The sequence below is a fragment of the Vicia villosa genome, linkage group LG6, assembly GCF_029867415.1.
Source record: "Vicia villosa cultivar HV-30 ecotype Madison, WI linkage group LG6, Vvil1.0, whole genome shotgun sequence".
NCBI lineage: Eukaryota > Viridiplantae > Streptophyta > Magnoliopsida > Fabales > Fabaceae > Vicia > Vicia villosa.
In genome coordinates, this window is record NC_081185.1 from 54,973,294 (window position 1) to 54,980,654 (window position 7,361).

General features: G+C 31.2%; 1 long non-coding RNA gene across 5 annotated transcripts; it reads left to right on the forward strand.

Moving 5' to 3' along the window:
* The first annotated feature begins 636 nt into the window (after window positions 1–636).
* Window positions 637–3,254, forward strand: LOC131611533 (uncharacterized). 5 transcript variants are annotated; one of them, XR_009286966.1, is made up of 6 exons: window positions 637–842; window positions 1,222–1,565; window positions 1,651–1,781; window positions 1,871–1,955; window positions 2,162–2,440; window positions 2,529–3,254. It is a non-coding gene; the product is annotated as an uncharacterized LOC131611533 (long non-coding RNA). The 5 variants fall into 5 exon arrangements; XR_009286967.1 differs by having other exon boundaries at window positions 2,162–2,304; XR_009286968.1 differs by having other exon boundaries at window positions 1,222–1,339; window positions 1,423–1,565; window positions 2,162–3,254.
* Window positions 3,255–7,361: the final 4,107 nt, after the last annotated feature.

Genomic DNA, 7,361 nt, shown 5'->3' on the forward strand with positions numbered 1-7,361 from the left:
TTTGTTTTGCCAAATGGCAGTGGGAATGGAAAAACCCTAATATTATACCTTTATAGAATTTTTATGATTTTTAATAATTAATTAAATAATTAAATCGAGTAATTAAAATAATCGGGAGATAAATCCTAAATCCTAATATTAGCCTAATCCTAATTTTATCCTAACCTAATTAAAATTAATTAAATTAAATCTATACACATTTTTTACAATTAAATAAACATATGAGTCATATACAAATAATATATAAAAAAACAAATATAAAACCTGGATCGGATCCTGTGTGTGTGGCCTTTGAAGGTCTATGGTGTGTCTCCATCCTGATAAGCGTTGGATCTGACTGTTGGTATGATCCAATGGTTGAGCATTGAGGGCGTGTGATAGGCTCGTATGCGTGAGGCACAAAGAATCACGGAGCTTATTAATTCATAAAAAATAGTGCAGGAGCTGGGTATCGAACCCACTCCTTTAGGTTTCTCATTCCATTATACATGCCATGCGCGCTGCGTCAACTAATGTTAAAACCACAATTCAACATTATCTACAATATAAGAAAGATAGGTGTTCTGGAAAATCCAAAAATGCCCCTCTGCTCATTTGTGAAGCCACATGGATGCTGTATTACAAAGTCTTGCTCTTTCTATGATGGAGTCCCCTAACTCATTTCTTGCAACAAAACCAAAAAAGCTGCGCTTCATCTTCTCCTCTTTCTACTTCCTTCTTCCCCTTTTCTCCATCCTCATTTTCACCAAACTGCGCTTCATCTTCATCTTTCCATTTTTCACCAAACTGCGCTTCATCTTCACCGTTTGGGGTCTAAATAATCCACATCTGCTGATTCAATGGTATGTCTGATAGTTATTGAGATTTCAATTTTAGGGTTTTCTTTCTTTTTGTATATTTGTTGGAAAAATTCAATATTTTTTGGATTTTGAATCATCAATTTTCTTTGTTTTGTTATATTCATTGGAAAAATGTAATCTTTATGGGTTTTGAATCTCACCTTCCTGCAGCCACCGTATCTACAATAGTTTCGAGCACTTTCATGTCTTAGGGTTTCCAGATCTGACACTTTCATGGCTTAGGATTTGCAGATCCGTCACTTTTTGTTTATGAAATTTCTTCGATTTGTATCGGTTTGTTTGTTGAGTAGTTAGACATTATTGTGTCTTTGGTTTTGTATGTATTTCTGATTTGTATCGGTTTTTATGTTTTGACATTCAGATCTGTAGCGGCATCAACGGGTTACCGACGATTAGTGTGGTGGTGGTGGAAATGGGTTTCCACACAGACAGCGGTAAGCGGGTTGCATATGATTGGAGTGTCGTGTTCATATCTCAGGGTAAATTTCTTTATTTGCTGTTAAATTTGATATGAGAAAGAGTTCTTTCTATGGCTTATTTTGCATTCAACTTCTATTCGTAGTATTAGGAGGACTCATGGCTGAAAGTGCAAAGAAATTGCAGGTATTTTCCTAATAAAAAGAATGGTTAATCTATCATATAAGGAGTAACAAACGCAGCTCGATCATTGATAGGGCTACAGGATCAACGAATTTGACTGACACGGTAAGTAGCTGAATTGATATCTATCAATAGGTTTAATAATTGTGATTTTTCTTAATACTATTTAGATTATTGAACTGGATTTCAGAAACCATATCTTATGAAGCTTAGCGAAGATCAAATGGGCCAACTTCTCTCTGCCTTTTGGATTTAGGCCAACCGAATGTTGAAGCTATAGCTCATTCATTTATATTGACACTAATTGTTTTGCGCATGAAGGTAGTTTATCGTTGCATATCCACACTGATTATTTTGATTATTTTAGTCATTAATTCTGAATATGTATTACTATGTATTGTATGACTCAGATAGAGTTATAAGGTTTAAGGATTGCTATGGATTGTAGGCTTGCAGCAGAGTTTGATGGTTTATTGTGAGGGTGAGTTGGTGAAGGTATTATGTTATCCTGTTTCTTCTTTCTGCTTAGCAGTTTCTCTATTAAGTGTAACTTTTGGTGTTTTTTTTTTTGTGATGCCTTGGTTGGATTTGTAGAGCAAGGGTTTATGTCAGGTTTCATGTAATTGCAATTTAGACCTTCTTCAAGGTATTAAATACATGACACTACAATATCATCTTTATTTATCTTTCTTCCATATTAGGAAGAGAGATGGAGATTGTTGTCAACCTTAGCAAATCAGGTGTATAATTACTACGCATAAAGTGATTCTCATGAATTCACTGGATGGTACTGTCGGTCGGTACATGTCACAGTTATGCAATTGGCTCAGGAAATAAAAGTCTGGTAAGGATTCTTCCTTTTTTGCTGTATAATTGTAAAGTTTTTCGATCGAGGTAATTATTGTATAGAATTGCTTACCGTGTTTCTGTTTTTGAATAGATGATCTTCACTTTGAATTTCGGGCACTGGAGTTGGCTCTGTAATTGACATGAATATCTTTAGATACACATGTATTAACTGACCAAAACTGTACTATTTTGGGGTAATTGTATGTTTTTATATTTCAGAATTCTGGTTTCACTGCTTCAAGGTATTGAATCTAACTCCATTGCTATTCCACATTCAACAACCAATTATAACAACAGCAGGATGCAAAACAGATCCAAAATGGAAGTTATAATATAAGCTAAACAGGTAGCCACTTTGTGTATGATTGTATTCATTTATTTGAGAAGCCAAAGTTATTCTTATGCACTTTTTAATTCAGTAGCAGTCTCATTATTCCACTTAGCCGTATCTCTCCTAAACTTTGTTCTATCTTATTTTCATGATAAACTTTTTGCTCATGCTTTAGTGGTTAAATGATTCTAGCAGCATTCGTGTTTCGAATGAACTCGGGGTTTGTAATCCACAGGCCGCATGTTTGACAGCGTGCATTGTTTTGCAAGTACGGTGGCGGTGGCGTATGGTAACTATTAATTCATTACAAATGTTCTCCTTTTAATTTATGATTTTGGCACTGCTAGAGGATGTGATTGGCAGAAAATTTGTGCTTACATCAATATGGGAACATACTATTTACGTCAATTAAAGTCGAAGAGTTTTGGCAGAGGGATGAAATTCTCAGTTTGGCTGTAAATATCACAGGCGGCTCATATAATCACATTAAAGCTTCAAATGGTAGAGTTTTTCAGTATTCAAAAGGATTCCAAAGTTTGGAACCACGAAAGCTTTTGGAGATATTGGTAAAAGTGTGCCACCTACATTGTTTTAATAACCTTCCACTGTCCCAAATCAAATTGTATCTTAATTGCATCATATTTAGAATGTTCATCCGATTCACCATTAACTCGGCGGCCAGACCCCGACTTATCTTCCAGTCATCTTTTTTTAATCATTTTATCATAATTTTTGTCTGCCACCTAATTTCCTGACAATTTCATTGTTAAGCAGATGAACATGCTTGCTCCGGCTGCGAGTCAAACATTGCTTTTCAGTGCTACCTTTCCTGATAATACACAAGTTGGTTAACTTTTGTCCCTGTGATATAGTTTTTTGGTTATTGTTTTTAATGATGTTCTTGATGCTTCGATAATTTTTTACTGTATAATTATATCTAAATGCCATGTTCTCTAATGTTCTATGCAATTGGTTCAGAAAATGTATAATGATTTCATTGTTTGTTGTTTTGAACTGCAGAAGCTTGCACTGATTTTTTATCAAACTACGTGTTCTTGGCTGTTGGAAGGGTTGGTTCAAGCACTGAACTAATTGTACCAAGGAATTGAGATACTATGTGATGAAGAGTTATGATTATAAACGTAAAAATATATTGAAGTAAGGTCGTTTCCAAAATTTAATAAATACAAGTTAGGTAATAACCGATTCACACGTATATCTAAGTTAGTATTATGATAAAAAAATCAGATGACAGTTAAATACTTAGTTTACTATAACAATTCACACGTATACTTAGTTTACTATAACTTCCACCTGAAGAGTTATGACGTTTGGTTATGTCAAACTTTTTTGTATTCTGCCCCTGTTCATAACAATTGTCCTTTTCTAAACTAATTATATACTTATTCTAATTTAACTTATATAATACAATATAATACATATCCATTTTCATATATACTTCATTCATATAAATGATTCAATTTTCATAATACATAATATCTTAATCGTGGCAGTTTGTGGATCCATCAGGTGATCCGTCGTGGCTGAGCTGATGTGGGAGTTGGTCCGGCCGATGAAGTTTCTCTGATGTGCTGTTGGTTATGTTGGCGCGTTAGGTGGATTTTCAGCTTTTGATAGTTCGGAGCGTCGTTTGCATCTGTGATAGGCTGTATTATGCGCTGCAGAAGGTATATTTTTGTGAGTCTGTCATTGCTGGTTCTATTGCAGGTTGTTCCTTTTTAAAAATCTTTGGTTGCTGGTTTCTCGCGCGCTATCGATCATTTCGCCGCGAGCGTGCTTCAGTGTCTGCGCTTCTGAAAGTTAGTTATTAAGGAGGAGTGCTCGATGGTTGTGAGACGCGGTTGTCCCGGTAACAAGAATTTTGATGCTAAGGGTCGAGAGGTCTTTTAGTTAGATTGAGATTAAATTGTTTATTGTTGTATTCTTATGTCCTCCAGTCTGTTATAGTGTTGTTTATCTGTCATGTAATTTTCTACTTCGTGTCTTGCTTTTGTTTTAGGGTAGTTTGTCTTTTGGCTTTGGAGTTATACAGGTGGTTCTGTTGCTTGGCCTTAGTTTGTTTAACTTGGTTTTGAGGTGTATTAATAGTGACTTGGTCTTTGTTGTTTCAAAAATCAGTATGTTATTGCTTCAAGTTGTTTTATGACATTTGATCTCACAGTATGTATGCTGACTATTATAAATGATTATTGTTTCAATACATAACCATTTTACATCTTTCAATAAACTACTTACATGTGAATTACTTTTTTAAATTGAGTAAATGAATTTCTTAAATCATATCATACATACTTAACTTATTTTACTCAATGCTACTTTGTAAAAATGTATGTTATTTGTTATTTCCTTTTCAGTTTTTATTTCCATCATTTTTTTTTATAAGATTTCCATCATATTTTTGATTTGTAATTGTAATGAATATATTCATGATCATTTAATATGCATTTTATTAGTGATAAATGTGAGATATTTTGTCTACTCCATTTCCGGTTAATGGGTGAAAATTATTTCACAGAGAGAATTCATTAATGGTAAAGATGAGATTAGTGTGATAAATATTCATTACACATATTGATATATATGACGGTTTCATAACTTCATAGTTTCTATTCCAATTTAATCAAAATGAAATTAAAATAGATCTATTATCTATTACCACTTTCTTTTTAACAAATACTTACATTACTAACATCAATTTATTTTGAAAGGTGATGAGAACGTGATGAGAATGATTTTGAAAAAATTGATTGAAAATGAATCGAGAATACATTTGATTTTTGTTCTATATATTTTTAGTGTTGAAACAATAAATTTAGTTATTATGAATATATATTACAAAATTTATTTAATAAATATTTTAAGTAGAGAGATTTTTATAAATAAATAAATAAATAAGTATTTATTATTAACAATTATTTTAATTAATTATATATTAAGTAGGTTCTATTTATCACATATTTAATATAATAAATAAATAAATAAAAAAGCATGTTTGTATTTAGACGAACTGCACAAAAAACAATTAAACATATATGGATCATACAAATAATTGCCAAAATATAGAATTAACTGAAATATACTATCAAATATATATATTAATTAATGCAATTAAATAAGAATATACAGTCATAATATGTATTAATTAAAATTTAATAATTATAATATACCACTACTCGTGCGGACACACGGAAAATACATTGAATCGTGTGCATACATGGGTCACCAGACCAAAATTATTGTAAATGCACGGATAATCAAACCAAAATAATTGTGAATGCACGGATAATATAGGAGTACACGTGTGAGAGCCCGAATAACCAAATCATAATTATTATCTAATATGTCTTTCTTTTACATACTCAAACTAATTACAATTTCGCCATCCACAGCATATATTAACACTTAGGCTAAATATATTACATGCAATATTTTACTAACAAAATCAATAAAAGTTTTTTGTTCCCTTATTCTAATTACTTAACAAAGTTTTATTCTACTTTCTAATACAACAACAATTGCTAATATTTGTGCAATTCCTATTTTATTTGATTTTTTATGTAATTTTTTGAACAAGTCGATCCAACCTACACCAGTGCACGGGTATCCCACTATTCAGTACCGTGTAGACGCACGGGTAATCGCACACACGGGTGACACACAAGTACCGTGTGAACGCACGGGTAACCAGACCAAAATCTATGTGAACGCAAAGGGTAACCAGACCAAAATCTATGTGAACGCACGGGTAACCAGACCAAAATCTATGTGAATGCACGGGTTACCCGACCAAAATTTATATCAACGCACGGGTTATTATATTTTTAATCCAAAATACACTAATTTTTAAAATAATATATGATTAATTAAAATATATATTACGGTTACCATGGTTTCTGTTTTTAATTTCTGATATAAACTGATTCTACCATTTTCATACTTTTTATTTAATTGTTTTAACATATATTGAATTTCCTATTTCTCTTATATATGTTTAGTTAGTGGAATTTATACAATATTGATAACATTTATTTTTTATTTATATTATACCTTTTTTTATAATTGTTTTAACTTTTTTTAAATAATACAAAATCTATATTTCAATTTTATATGAAAATACATTTCGATTTTTTTATTTAATATTATATCTATACGTATCTGATAAACCCGGTTCAACCCACACCAGAACCCGTGCGAATGCACGGGTATCCCATTAATATTCAAAATATTAAATATTAACGGGAGCACGAAGTTATTGATAAATTTTGGATTTTTTTCTATTGATATTCAACTTATTATAAATTTTGGATATTAATTTTTTTTTTGACATTTGTATTTTTTATGTAATTATATCAATGTCTATAATTTTTTATTTTTTTCTTTTCCACTTTAAAGTATATATGTTTTTTATTTTATATTAAATATTTCCCGATTTTAAATTAAATACAAACTCTTTCTGATATAACCGCTTCTTATTTTTTTAGATATTTTTTTAACCACTTACTTAATCATTTTACTAATCTATTAGGTAACCATCACATTGTTATCACAAGTTATATTTATTTTACATACTTCAATATATATATATATATATATATATATATATATATATATATATATATAAATGAAAGTATATTTACAACTCTCCCATAATATCTGGTATGCAAGTATCCTCTTTGAGACAGTGATTTCTTTTATTCGAT